We start from the raw sequence: 15792 nt of genomic DNA, 5'->3' as shown, positions 1-15792 counted from the left end.
TGATTTACTCTGTACTGTTTGCATTTTCCTTCCTATTTATTAATACAGTCTTACTTTATAAAAACAAATGAAAACTGCACTAATTGGGCCTCTATGAATACCAGGTGTTCTGCTTGTGCTATCTCATTTCAACCTCATTACAACCCCTGGGAGGACGGTATGGTTACTGCCCTGTTATAAAGAAAGAAACTTGAGTTTGGAGCAAAACAAGAACCTTTTTTAAAGCACACCACAGCTAAATGTCAGGGCAGGATTTGAACCCAGGTCTCTGGGAACACAACTGGAGTCTATGACTTCTTTTTTTTTTTTGGAGACATAGTTTCGCTCTTTCGCCCAGGCTGGAGTGAGGTGGTACGATCTCAGCTCACTGTAACTTTCGCCCCAGGTTCAAGGGATTCTCCTGCCTCAGCCTCCCGAGTAGCTAGGATTATAGACGTTCACCACCATGCCTGATTAGTTTTTGTATTTTTAGTAGAGACGGGGTTTGGCTCTGTTGGCCAGGCTGGTCTTGAACTCCAGACCTCAGGCGATCCACCCACCTCAGCCTCCCAAAGTGCTGAGATTATAGGCATGAATCACCACGCCTAGCTCATGAATTATTTATGTACTTTACTAGATTTCATATTGTTCAGGTCAGAGATTACAAATATAATACTGATGGTGGAAAATAGAATCACCATTCTCCCTACCACAAAGCTCCCACCTCCCTCACCTGCACACCCCAGAAGTAGAGGGATACGAGAAGAACAACAGATCACTCTGTCTTTGCCCTCGCCTGACCCTGTCTGTATCTTCTCTCTAATTTCTTTTACTGATCTGATTTCTCTTAGGCCCTGGGCAAGTGAGTCCAGTTTTTATGGCCATGACTATTTATAGTCATGTTTTATTTGGTTTGCCAGGTAGGGATTTATTTTGAAGATCTCCAATTCCCTTACAGGTGTTGGATAACGCTATCATGGGATTGGAAAGTTTTTTTTAATATAAAAATCAGATAAGAATGAGAAAAAAGGGAAGGGGGAAAACATTCTGCCAAATCGATTTCAGAAATGAACATTCAAAGTAAAATAAATAAAATTTGCCTTTTGTGGTTGATATTGAAATTCTAATTTGGATCTGGTTTTTCAGGATATAAATTATAAAAAATACGGTTGAATGTATTATGGGAGTGAGTCAAGCAGCTTCCAGTTAAATGCCAAAATGACCTGGAGCACATTCTTGAGCTTCAGCTTTCTTCTCTGCAAAATGAAGGGATTTATGTCGATCATACACTCCAGAATATCAAGATTTTTAAATTTACCTTCTTTATAATTGATCATGTATTTTTTGAACCTCCAAAATGACTCCAGGAAACATTTTTTAAATTTATAATTTATTTAATAAGTATCCATCTCCTAGACTAATTGTAAAAAAAAAAAAAAAAAAAAAAAATGGTGAGTCTCTAACTTGTATTTTGGGTTCCTAATTCACCTACAATGGCATGGTATTAATTATTCTCACTGCATCATGGCTGTTTATAGACAATGGACCCATTTTGAAGTCATGAGCATGAGACTTAGTGGTCTGGGCAGAAATATTTGCTCTCTTGGTGAGAAGATGTCAGTAACATTGTGTAGTCCTGTTACATGGGACAAGCTTCCCTCAGGGTCTTTTACCTAATAAAATTGCTAGGGCAATCTGTCAGGAGGCTTGCAGCCAAGAGCAGCAGGACTACAGTAAGTGAGAGGAGCCAACAGCTTTTGCTGGGTAAATGCAACAGCTCCAGCCAAAACCATGGGAACAGCTGTCACACTGAGGTCAAAGCACAAAGTTACAGGACATGGCATCCAGGAAGTGGGACAAGGACAGATAGGTTAGCACTTTAGCAATGGCTGAAGACCAGAAAGAAAAGAGATCTTTTCAGCTCAGTGGAAGACAGAAGCATAAGGAAGTGTTTATAACAAACAGCTTCCAGTGTAATCTAGAAACATTCCATGGAAGTTGTTGAAACTTGGTAGTGAAACCACACTGATTCTATGGCCTCAGGCCTTTGTGGGGACCTTGAGTATACATAAGAAACATATAACATTTCTAACAAATTGAGCTCCAAGATCAGAAAAAAATAATTCAGCAGATTGTGGTACACTTATTAACTTCCAACTATTGTTGAACCTGGAAGTCTTATATTGATACTGGTATTAGAGATACATGCTTTATCTTTCCTATGGCAGTCTGGCAAGATGTATATTGATGCTTTTCCTCTTTTTTTTTTTTTTTTTTTGAGACAGTGTCTCTCTCTGTCACACAGGCTGGAGTGCAGTGTTGTAGTCTTGGGTCACTGAAACCTCCGCCTCCCAGGCTCAAGCAATTCTCATGCTTCAGCCTCCTGAGTAGCTAGGATTACAGGCGCCTGCCACCACACCCAGCTAGTTTTTGCATTTTTAGTGGGGACGGGGTTTCACCATGTTGATCAAGCTGGTCTCAAACACTTGACCTCAAGTGATCCACCCGCCTCAGCCTCCCAAAGTGCTGGGATTATAGGCATGACCCATCGCGCCTGACCTTTTTCTCTTTTTAATAGAGGATTCACCAAAATAAATAGACAGATTTCTTTCAATTCTGCAATTTAGAAATAGGTTTATTTTATGGTTTTTTATGAACTTTCCTTTTGGAGATTGACCTGAGTAATTGTGATGTTAAAACTTTATACTCTTAGTTTGATTTTTTTTAATTGACATTTTTTTTCTTCCTCTCCGATTGATCCCATGACTGGGTAGGTAATGTACTGGTGTGTGTGATGAAATTTGAGGGAATTTTCTACTCTGTTTATAGTGTCTCAGAGTGTCATATGATAATCATACTTAAAACAAATTAAGTCAAAAAATTTCAAATTTCATTCTTTTGAAAAATCTGATATTCATCAAGTGGGGCTGGAGCTTACTCTTCTGGAATTGTATTGTTGCTTAGCAGCGATCTCAGGGAAGGTCTACAGTGTTTGCAGCTGCCCCTGAGTCACTCTTTTGAAATGAAGAGTGGGCCTGAATTGAGAGGTATGTGTGTAAGAAAACTTTATAAGCTGATGACACATGTGAAATGAGAACAGGGAGCTATGGGTCCATCTGCAGGGAAATCGGAGTGCCCAAATGTGGAAGGGAAAGGAGGAAGTGGGGTCAGGGTGGGTGATGAGATGGCCCCTCACTGCTGACCAAAGATAAGGGTACAGGAATCATAAAAATTTCTCTCTTATGAGAGCAGGTACAAGAGGCCTGAAGAAAAAAGTCACAGTATTAAGCTAGAACAAAAAGTGGTTAGAGCAGTGGCTGGGCCTAGCAGTCCTAGGCTTCCCAGGAGGAGGTTGCACTCTGTACAAGGGGGACAAATGAGAGCAGGAGAAGCCTCAGGTCTGCGCTGTATAAGAGGTGGTGAGAAGTGAATCTGAAGAGCCATTCCTGTGACTTGTTGATGGCCCCTGCACCTGACTGCCATACTTCAGGCTGGAGAGCCCAGAAATAGAAGATTTAGTGGCAAAGAGGACAGCAGAGATGACGAAAGTTGTGGGCAGAAGTAAGAATGTGCTGCTACTCTGGGTAAAAGTGAATTCTCTGGTTGGCAGCAAGGGGAGAGGCCAAAGGCATCCACACAGCTGTTAGCAGCAGTGAATCCATAGGCATCTGCAGCAACCTCAATTCTTGCCTCCTCAGAAGAAAGAATTCAACCAAGGGGAATAATGCAGAGTGAGAGACCAAGGCAGGTTTCAGAGCAGGTGTGAAAGTTTATTAAAAAGTTTTAGAGCAGGAACAAAAGGAAGTAAAGTACACATGGAGGAGGGCCAAGCAAGAGACTTGAGAGATTCAAGTGTGCTGTCGGGCCTTTAACTTGGGGTTTATACATTGGCATGCTTCCAGGGTTGCATTACTTCTCGCCTGATTTCCCCTTGTGGTGATCTGCCCGCACACACAGTGGCCGGCCAGCACTTGGAGGGGTCACATGCGCAGTGTGTTTACTGAAGCTGTGCACACGCTCACTTGAGGTGTTTTCCCTTACCAAGTGAGTGTTCCTAGAGGAAGGTCATATACTAGTTAAACTCTGCCACTTTGTCTCTTAGTGCACATGCTTGAGCCCACTCACACAACTCCTGAGATCTTATTGAGAAGCTGCTGATCACCAGTTTCAGGGTTTTTTTTTTTTTTTTTTTCTATCTATTGGGAGACTGCCTTTCCTTGGTGCTGGCTGTGACCAATAATTATTTTAGAGAGACAATTTAACAACTGCCTGACCATCACTTGATGGTTGCCTGACATTCCTGGTGGGATAAGGAAGGGTCTTCTCCTACCCTGCATAGTATGACTAACTACCTACTGTAACACAGCCACCTAGCAGCCAACAGAAGGAATAAAGCAACTGTACTGGAAGGATGAATGTAGAAGGGCTATAGTTCCAGTGATTCAACCCTTTTGTTTCCACTCTCTGTTCTCTAACAAGTTCCAGGCCTGATTAAATGGTTTTATGGATGAAAATTTTTTTTTGAGAAAAATGACTGAAGAATTAATGAAGAATGAGAAGAATGAAGAAAACACTTAGGCTGAATATTAGATGTTTCTGTGCCCGTATACTTGCTTGATGAGATTATTACCTACTTTTGTATATATGCTTGCCAGCAAGTCATTTTAAGAAAAATAAAAATAAAAGATAATATGTTTTCCCTTTATGCCATTTCATGATTCAAAAACATTTTCAAATATATTATATCATTTGTTAAAAAAATGACTTAAGCAAGATTTGTTTTCAATTTTAGAGACTAAGAAACCAAGTTGGTTAACTGTTCAAGGTTCCATAGTTTATAAGTGAATCAGAATTTCACCCCAGTTCTTCTTTGTTTCTATTTTATTCAATTTTGAACATTTGAATAGTTTATACATTGATATGATTCAAAAATAAAAGCCATAAAATTAAGAATTTCCATTTCCAGTCTCTGTCCCTGTCCACTCTAGTCACCCCCTTTAAAAATAAAAGATATCATACTGTATATCCTATTTTATGACTTTTTAAAAATTCAGTTAGTAATATATCCTGGAGATCTTTCTGTGTCCACACTTAGAGAGCAACCTCCTTAATTTTTATAACTGCATAGTGTTCTCTGAGTGGATGTTCCACAGTTCCACCTATCATCCAAAAGTTCATAGTTGATGATACTTGGGTTGTTTTGCTATTACAAACAAGGTGTTAGTGAGCAGCCTTGAACATTCATTATTTTGTTACATGCTTCTGTAGGATAATTCTCTGAAGCAAAATCTTGGCTCAAAGTATAAATGCATTTGCAATTAAATGAAAATCACCAAATTTTTAGTGGAGTTTTACTGTCACTTTCATCTGTAATGTATGACTGTCAGTTTCCCCATAAAGTTGTCAACAATTTGATATAGTCTAACTTTTGAATTTTTGCCATCATGATTATTTAGAGTGATTGCTTAGTATAGTTTTAATTTGCATTTTTCTTTTATGCTATGAATTCCAATTATTTTTTTCTCTGTCATTTTATTTTGGTCATAAAAGTCTTTTTGATTTGGTATTTAGACTTTTCATATTTGTTGGTAATCAAAATGATTAATTTTTAAAATTGATTCTAGACTTAAAAAAATCTTAATTTAAGGATATAAAGAAATTCATCTATGTTTTCTTCTAGTAACTTAATTTTTAAGATGTAAAACTACTTATATATGAATGTATTTATCTCCAAGCATAAATCTTGGAGATTTATGCCCCCTTTAATAGGAAACTACAAAATTTTTGACATAAAAATGTAATTCACTGTTTAAATAAATTGTAAAGCCAAGTAAAAGGGTTATATTGCATTCATGTGTCCACAGTCAGACTTATTTTCTGGCAGCACTGCTTCTTAGAGGAAAGCTTGCTTATTTGTGCAAGAGAGCTTAGGATAATTTATTGGCAAATTCAAAGATATTGTTTCAGTAACTCTACTGGCATAGCAAGGTATACAAATAGGATCCGAGCCAATATTCAAGAGGTCAAGGCGTCCAGGTTAGCATTTTTCATGCCAGAACTAAGGGTTTAAATTTTGTGTTCTCATTGACCCATAAACTTAGCAGAAAATGCAATGCAAAACATTTTTAGGCCGGGTGCATCTGTAATCCCAGGATTTGGGAGGCCGAGGCAGGTGGATCACCTGAGGTCAGGAGTTCAAGACCAGCCTGGCCAACAGAATAAAACTTCATTTCTACTAAAAATATAACAATTAGCTGGACATGGTGGCATGTGCCTGTAGTCCCAGCTACTTGGGAGGCTGAGGGAGGAGAATAGCCTGAACCTGGGAGGCAGAGGTTGCAGTGAGCCAAGATCACACCACTGCATTCCAGCCTGGGCAACAAAGTGAAACTCCATCTCAAAAAATAATAATAATAAAATAAAAAATAAATTAAATTAAATTAAATTTAAATGCTTTTTATGCATGCCTCCTTCTCTGAGATTGGTATTGCTCTTTAAGGCAAATCTCTTTGAGAAGGGGTCACTATTCATTGGAAAATGCCAGCTCCTTGCCTTCCAGTCCTTCTTAAATCAACTCTAATCAACATCAGCGTCAGCACCTCTGACTCTCATTATTCTTCTGAAACTGATCTTTGAGAGGATGTCGTCCGCTTCCATGTTGCTAAAACCATTGAACAGTTCTCAGTCCTCCTCTTACTTGAATTAAAAGCTACACATTTGCTATAGTGAACATCCTCCTCCTTAAAACACACACTTCACTTGACTTCCAGGACACACACCTCCCTGTTTCTTTCCTGCCTCATCGCTACTCCTTTGTAGGCTCCTTTGCTGATTTATCTTCATTTTCCTAATCTCTTAACACTGGGGTCCCTCAAAGCCCAGTTGTCAACTTTTCCTCCTCCCTGTCTACTCTTACTCCCTTGATGTGGTCTGCACTCTCATGACTTCCAATATCATCAATATACCCAGGAATAATCACCAGATTTATATCTCTATTATGAACGTTTCTTCTGAATTCTAGATCATATATCCAACTGCTTACTACCTAGCTCTTTAATAAGAATCTCAAACTTAACATGTCTGAATCAAAGCTTCTGGTCTCTCCCTTTCCCAAATCTAATCCTCCCAGTGTTTTCCATGTCAGCCAAACTCACCTTGCCATTTAGTTAGGCCAAAATCAACTGGGTTGATTTTCAGATATTAAATGAGTCTTGGATCCTTAAGATAAACCAACTTGCTCCTATAATTATTTGTATATGTTTTTGAATTCTACTTAATATTTTGTTTAAAATTTTTGCTTGTATAATAATGAGGGATGTTTCTTTGTAGTTTGCTTTTTGTGTACTCTCAGTTTAGTTATCTGGGTAATAATTAAAAAATAAATTAATAATTAAGTAATTAAGAAAATAAAAAGACAAACTACAGACAGATGAAAATATTTGTAAACAATATATCTGACCCCAAAAAAATCATACATAGAATATATAAATGTATTAGTCCCTTCTCATGCTGCAAATAAAGACATACCTGAGATTGGGCAATTTATAAAGAAAGAGACTGGCCAAGCATAGTGCCTCACGCCTATAATCCCAGCACTTTGGGAGGGCGAGGCGGGTGGATTGTGAGGTCAGGAGATCCAGACCATCCTGGCTAACACGGTGAAACCTTGTCTCTATTAAAAATACAAAAAATTAGCCAGACGTGGTGGTGGGTCCCTGTAGTTCCAGCTACTTGGGAGACTGAGGCAGGGGAATGGTGTGAACCGAGGAGGCGGAACTTGCAGTGAGCTGAGACTGCACCCCTGCACTCCAGCCTGGGTGACGCAGCGAGACTCTGTCTCAAAAAACAGAAAAAAAAAAAAAAAAAAAGATTTAATGGACTCACTGTTCCACATGCCTGGAGAGGCTTCACAATCTTGGCAGAAGGCAAAGGAGAAGAAAGTAATGTCTGGTGACAGGCAAAGAGAGCATGTGCAGGGGAACTCCCCTTTATAAAGCTGTCAGATCTTGTGAGACTTACTCACTGTCATGAGAACAGCATGGGAAAGACCTGCCCCCATGATGCAATTATCACCCATTGGGTCCCTCCCAAGACACATGGGAATTATGGGAGCTACAATTCAAGATGAGATTTGGGAGGGGACACAATCAAACCATATCATTCTGCCCCTGCCCCCCCCCCAAATCTGATGTCCTCCCTTTTCCAAACCAATCATGCCTTCCCAACAATCCCCCAAAATCTTAACTCATTTCAGCATTAACTCAAAAGTCCATAGTCAAAACTCTTGTCTGAGACAAGGCAAGTTCCTTCTGCCTAGGAGCCTGTAAAATCAAAAGCAACTTAGTTACTTTCCAGATACAATGGAGCTACAGGTATTGGGTAAATATACCTGTCCCAAATGGGAGAAATTGGCCCAAACAAAGGGGCTACAGGCTCTATGCAAGTCCTAAATCCAACAGGGCAGTCATTAAACCTTAAAGTTCCAAAATGATCTCTTTGATTCCATGTCTCACATCCAGGACACGTGGATGCCAGAGGTGGGAGTCCATGGCCTTGGGCAGCTTCACCGTTCTCACTTTGCAGGGTACAGCTCCCCTCCTGGTTGCTTTCATGGGCTGGCATTGAGTGTGTGCGGCTTTTCCAGGCTCACAGTGCAAGCTATTGGTGGATTTACCATTCTAGGGTCTGGAGGATGGTGGCCTTCTCACAGCTCCACTAGGCAGTGCCCCAGTGAGGACTTTTTGTGGGGACTCTAATCCCACATTTCCCTTCCACACTGCCCTGGCAGAGGTTCTCCATGAGGGCTCTGCCTCTGCAGCAAATTTCTGCCTGGACATCCAGGCATGTCCATACATCTTCTGAAAACTAGGCAGAGGTTCTCAAACCTCAATTCTTGACTTCTGTGTACTCAGAGACCCAACACCTCATGTAAACCACCAAGAGTTGGGGCTTGCACCCTCTGAAGCAACAGCCTGAGCTGTACATTTGCTCCTTTTAGCCATGGCTGGACTTGAAACAGCTGGGATGCAAGGCACCATGTTTGGAGGCTGCATAGAGCAGAGAGGCCCTAGACCTGGCCCATTAAACCATTTTTCCTTCGGAGGCTTCCAGGCCTGGGATGGGAGGGGCTGCCATGAAGGTCTCTTACATGCCTGGAGATGTACCCCCCTCAACCCCCACCCATGTCTTGGTATTTAGCATTTGATTCCTTACTTATGCAAATTTCTGCAGCCAGCATGAATTTCTCCCCAGAAAATGGGTTTTTCTTTCCTACTGCATTGTCAGGCTGCAAATTTTGCAAACTTTTATGCTCTGTCACCTCTTGAATGCTTTGCTACTTAGAAATTTCTTCCACTTGATATCCTACATCATCTCTCCCAAGTTCAAAGTTCCACCTACCTCTACGGCAGGGGCAAAATGCCACCAGTCTCTTTATTAAAACATAACAAGAGTCACCTTTATTCCAGTTCCCAACAAGTTCCTCATCTCCATCTGAGACCACCTCAGCCTGAATTTCATTGTCTATATTAGTATCAACATTTTGGTCAAAGTCATTCGACAAGTCTTTAAGAAGTTCCAAACTTTCTCACATTTTCCTATCTTTCTTCTGAGCCCTCCAAACTCTTCCAACCTCTGCCTGTTACCCAGTTCCAAAGTTACTTCCACATTTTTGTATGTCTTTATAGCTGCACCCCACTACTGGTACCCATTTACTGTATTAGTCCATTCTCAAGCTGCTAATAAAGATACATCCAAGACTGGGTAATTTATAAAGGAAAGAGGTTTAATAGACTCACAGTTCCACATGGCTGGGGAGACCTCACAATCATGGCAGAAGGCAAAGGAGGAGCAAAGTCATGTCTTACATGGTGGCAGGCAAAGAGAGCATGTGCAGAGGGACTCCCCTTTATAAAACCATCAGATATCATGAGACTTATTCACCATCACAAGAGCAGCATGCGAAAGACCTGCCCTGATGATATAATTACCTCCCACATGGTTCCTCCCATGGCATGTGGGAATTTATGGGAGCTACCATTCAAGATGAGATTTGGGTAGGAACACAGTCAACCATATCAATAAAGAACTCTCAAAACCCACAAATAATCTGATTTAAAAAGTGGAAAAAACTTGAGGAGAGATTTTATTGATGAGAAGATACCATGGCCAATAAGCATATGAGAAAGTGTTTAAAATCACTAGTCATTAGGGAAATGCAAATTAAGACCATGATGAGATATTACTATGCAACTATTAGGAAAACTAAAAAAAAAAAAAAAAAAATAGTAACAATATCAAATGCTGGTAAAGATATGGAGAAAGTTGATCTCTTGTACACTGCTGGTGGGAATGTAAAAATAGTATGGTCACTCTTGAAAACAGCTTGGCAATTTCTTAAAAACTAAGCAAGGCATAGAGGCATGTGCCTATAGTCCCATCTACTTAGGGGAGGCTCAGGTGGGAGAACTGCTTAATCCCGGCTGTTCTCAGCCAGCCTGAGCAACATACCAAGACCCTCATTTCTAAAAAAAAAAAAAAAAAAAAAAAAAAACAGAAAAAAACCCTAAATATACATTTACCATACAATCTAGCAGTCACATTCTTGGGCATTTATTGCAGTGATATGAAAATTTATGCCTGCACAAAAATCTGTTCACAACTGCTCATTGCAGCTTCATTTGTAATAGCCCCAAGGTAGAAACAACAAACCGTCCCTTGGTAGGTGATGGTTAAACAAACTGTGGTGCATACATGCCATGGATTATTACTTAGCAATAAGGGAATGAACTGCTGATACATACAACTTGGACGGATCTCAAGGACAGTATGATAGATTAAAAAAAAAAGACTTCATTTCCAAGAGATTACATAATTCCATTTATATAACATTCTTGAAATGGCAAAATTATAGAAACGAAAACCAGATTAGTGGCTGCCAGGAGTTAGGAATGGTGTCAAGGAGAGATTGGTTACAACTATAAAAGAATAGTCAGAGAGAGATCTTTGTTGTGATGGTGGGATATTTCTGTATCTTGGATCTGGTGGTGGTACACAAATCTATGTTCTATAAAATGACATAAAACAATACATTCATAGTGTATTAATGTCTGAGTCCTGATTGTGATGCTATACTATAATTATGTAAGGTGTAACCAGTGGGGGAAATTGGGTGAAGGGTACATGAGTCCTCTCTGTACTTACCTTTGCAGCTTTCTATTTCAAAATAAAAGTTTTTAAAAAATGGATATTTAAATAGATACCATGATAATCTAAAGAAAACACAGATGCCAAGTGTGTAGAGATGTTGTGCCAATTATTTAATTTTTTTTTATGGAGGTGAAATCAGACACTACAGTTAACCATTTTAAAGCCAAAACTCAGTGGCATTTAGAATTTTCACAATATTGTGTAACCATTACCTCTCTCTAGTTATAAAACATTTTCATCAGACTGCTTGTACTCGTAAGCAGACACTTTGCATTCCTTCCTACCCACAGCCCCTGGCAACCACTTATCTTCTTTCTACCCCTATGGATTTACCTATTCTCAATATTTCATGTAAATGGAACCATATAAGACCTTTTGTGTCTGGCTTCTTTTACTTATTAGCATAATGTTTTCAAGGTTCATCCATGTTGTAGCATGTATCAGTACTTCATTCTTTTTTGTGGCTGAATAATATTCCATTTGTATTGATTTACCATATTTTGTTTATACATTCATCTGTTAATGGACATGTGGGTTGTTTCCACGTTTGGGCTACTGTAACAAGTGTTGCTATAAACATGTGGGGCCTTTTTGATATAAGAAAATAATTGCTTTAAAACTTCATGGTTTCTTTGCGAAAGATATAGAATCCATGTGTATGTTATAATCAAAGGTTACAATAAGTACCTCCAAAGCCTCTGTGAGTCATATGAGAAGAGCGACGACTTGTTACTGTTGTTTTCCCCAGGTGTACTGCAGATCATAGAGTATTGGGGTTAAGAACACAGGCACTGACTGCTTATTTTGGAAGAAACGAATAAAAACACTTCATGAGAACAGAGACAAAGTGTTGTAACAGCAGTTGTTAACTATTATGTGAAAGTCAACATTGTGCTCACGTGTGATCAAGACACAAGTATTTTATTCTTTAAAGGCTTTACAAATATAAATTTAGTAGATAAATTTCTTCAAGAACAACGAAGCAATACGAGCTATGGAGGTCCAGTTTATTAGATTTCTTGAGTCCGGTTTATTTAATATGCAGTAATCTTGGTGTCCTTAAATGCTCCAGAAATCAAATATACGAAACTTTAAAGGCACTAAGGGAATTGTTTTATAATCCTAGAAGTAAAGAACTTTCTGGAAAAATATCAGGCATATCCAAGTAAGTTTACTCCTTATTTCTTGGTACTAAACCAATTCAGCTCTTTTTACAGCACTTCTTCTTGGTTAGCTCTTTCAATTAAGCCATTGGTTCTCAACCATGGCAACACATTAGAAGCACCTGATCCATTTTTACAACTACCAGCATTTAGGCTACATCTCAGATCAACTGAATTAGAATCTCTAGAGGCAAGCCCAGACATCTTTTATACAGAACTCCTAACTGATCCTAAGGTGCTGCTAGGGTTAGGGAATAAAGAATTAAACCAACAATTCTCTAACTTGAGCCTGCGTCAGAATTTCCTGCAAGGCCTGTCAAAAGGAGCTAAGACCCAAACTCAGGTTTCTGATTCAGGAGATCTGGGTGGGGCCCAGATTTTGCATTACAAACAAGATCCCAGGTGATGCTAAGCTGCCCACCCGGGATCATACGCTGAGAACTCTGAATCTTGTCCTTTGCACCCAGTGAAGATAAGGATACAGCTGGTTACAGTCCTACATGTAAGTACCTTAAACATGCTTTGTTTTTTGTCACAAATTTTAGAGAGCTTTGATGTTTGGGCCCTTGAGTCAAATGGCCTGGTTAAAATGTCCCTTCTGTATTATCTTAGGCAAGTTCATTTCGAATGCTTCAGTCTCTTCATCTGTAAAATTCGTATGATATGATTGTATTAACGGTTAAATTTGATAATGTACATAAAGCACTTGACATACAATAAGTATACTGTAATTATTAACTTTTTTGGAGATAGCTTCCTTTTTTAATTCTTATGACTTCTTTAGTCTAATTGGCTATCAAGTTCTATGCTTCTTATTGGATTAACAAATAAGAAAATGTAGACTAAAATCAGGAAGATAATTAATTTGGGATTTAAACGAGCAGATGCTTTAAAAAGACTGACTGAGGGTTTATATGTATGTAATGGTTAAAAACTTCAGGTCTGAGTTCAGAAAACACTGGCTTTGAGTCCTTCCTGCAGCTTCTCTAAGTTTGTTTTTTCCTCTGTAAAATAATGGTAATAAAAGGTCCTATATTTTGTTGTTGTGACCATTGTTATAGATGAGATAATGCAAGCACATTAATTAGCATAGCCCTGGATATATCACACTCTAGAAATGGTAGCCGTTATTAAACTGAAAGTAATCGATTCCTAGCAGCTCCTTTAAATATTAACTCTCCTTTCCCTCTTTGAACTGATATGTTTTTATGGCTTTTTGAAGGATGTCAGGAAGGAATGTAAATTCTCCAAGGGGAATGCAACTCTTGAGAGGAAATGTGTTTACTATTTCCCCAACACTCTTCCAAACGCAAGACTAAAAGGGAGTGAAGATTTACTCTTCAGATACTAAATAACTACGTTATTCTTTCCAATGCCAGAATCAAGAAAAGAGCTATTGAAATTCCTGGTCAATCATTAGTTGCAAGTTCAGGCCTTCAGTTGGGCATTTCTGTTAGTGGACAGAACTGTAAATAGGGCTATTGCAAATCCCAGCCATGACTTCCCTGGGTGGGACTGAGGGAGGTTCTTCATGTGCTCACTGGCAGCATAAATGCAGAAGCTTCTGATGCAAAAGCATCCTTTGTATTTCTGATTAGACTACAGAATGGAAACAATCACCAAGCATTCTGAACATGAGGCAAACAAATCTTGAGGAACTGTAACTACAACAGGTTTTTCCATGGATATATTGACAGGAGGCATCGTTTTATTCATTTTGCAGGAGAGGATGACTCTACTCTTGATAGCACTAAGTAATATTTCCTAAAGTATGGTACATGTTCCCCTGGGAAATGAAGTATTTGAGGGGTAGCACATGGACAGATACTCATTTTCATATTGTGTACTTATTTTAATATAAAATATAATAAAATATATAAAAACGAGTGCTTGTTTTTCCCAATACTATTGTTTAGGTTAAATCTAAGATATGTAGGCAGTTTAAAACTGAGTTAAGGAAACTATGTAGGTACATAGTAGTACACAGGGCATGGCAAATACCACCAAAGTGGCATGAACATAACAGAAATTTGGGAAATATTTTGCAAAATATTCAGCCTGTTCAGTGCTTCTGGAGCTAAAAGTGATCCATTTGTACATATCACAAGTGACAGGAAAATTTAGCTATGAAGAACAATGTGGCTATGACAATCCTTTCCCATGTTTGAGTCATGGTTGTTTTCTATTCTTCTATTCTAGCCTTTCTTTAATTGTCACAATCCTCCCTTTAAAGATTTGTGCTATTTAGAAGAGAAAGATCAAGAGGAAAGAACAAAGACATGTAATCAATGGAAAAGAAAGTATAAACTTTTCAGAGACCAAATAGGTTCTTTGTTTATGGTTAACATTAAAGGACTAGTCTTTATGGGTCAGTTATGAACTAAGAACCTGGTTTAAGCAATCATGTTTTTAAGTGTTATATGTACCACTAGAATTTATTTTCTAATTTAATTACCAAATTTCTAATCTGATTAGAGCCTGAGAAGGAGTGAAATTGGCTTTGGAAAAATATATATATAAAATATATATAAATTTATTTTGGAATAAATTTATATATTTATGGAAAAATAATAATTTATATACTTTATAATTTATACTTTATAAATTTATATACTTTTGGAAAAATATATATAAATTTATATACATATTTTTATTTATATATATATAAAATAAGATCTTTTCCTTACGCACAGTTCATACCAAACTGTGTATTTCATGTAAGATTAATAATAGAGTGTTCCAGTTCATTTTTGGTGTATCAGAGGCAAACACATTATCTCTGAGGAAACAGAATGGAATGATATATGCCACAAGTCTAGCCATAAAAGAAGTTCTTGAAAATAAGATCATCCAGTTGAATTGGCCGGAAATGAGTCGGATAACAAGTCATGGTGATGAAGCCATAAATGGTATCCACATTGCTCCCATAGCTCCCAGGGCATAAAATTTTCACTATCAAATGTAATTGGTTTACATGTCTGTTTGCCCTACTTGATGTTTCTCTGGTTTCAGTAGCCACAGTAGTACATTGTTACTAAATTGTCCCCAACTCATTTTATTCATTCAACAAATACCTTTCCAGCACCAATGATGTGAGAGGCATTCACTGTTTCAGGTGCTAGGGGGATGCCACAGTAAAGAACAACATTGCCCTCAAGAACCCAGAGTTATTTACATGAATATCGTTGTGAACATGGGCATCCTCTCATTTTAAAATGAGCTTCTTAAATTTGTGATTTTTTAAGACGTTCAGAAATAATTTTAAACATTTAGGAGGGCAAAATGATAGGGAATGAAATTAGGTAAATGTACTTATACAATTCAACTAAACAAGGCAAAAAGTAGCACAATTTTTGAGCACAAAAAAAGAACTCACATTTAGAAACAAGAACTAACATTGAGAGCACTTGGATATGGTCTGGACACTGCTCAGTACTTTATA

This window comes from Piliocolobus tephrosceles, chromosome 7 (genome assembly GCF_002776525.5).
Source record: "Piliocolobus tephrosceles isolate RC106 chromosome 7, ASM277652v3, whole genome shotgun sequence".
Lineage (NCBI taxonomy): Eukaryota > Metazoa > Chordata > Mammalia > Primates > Cercopithecidae > Piliocolobus > Piliocolobus tephrosceles.
Note: the sequence above shows the minus strand (reverse complement) of the source record.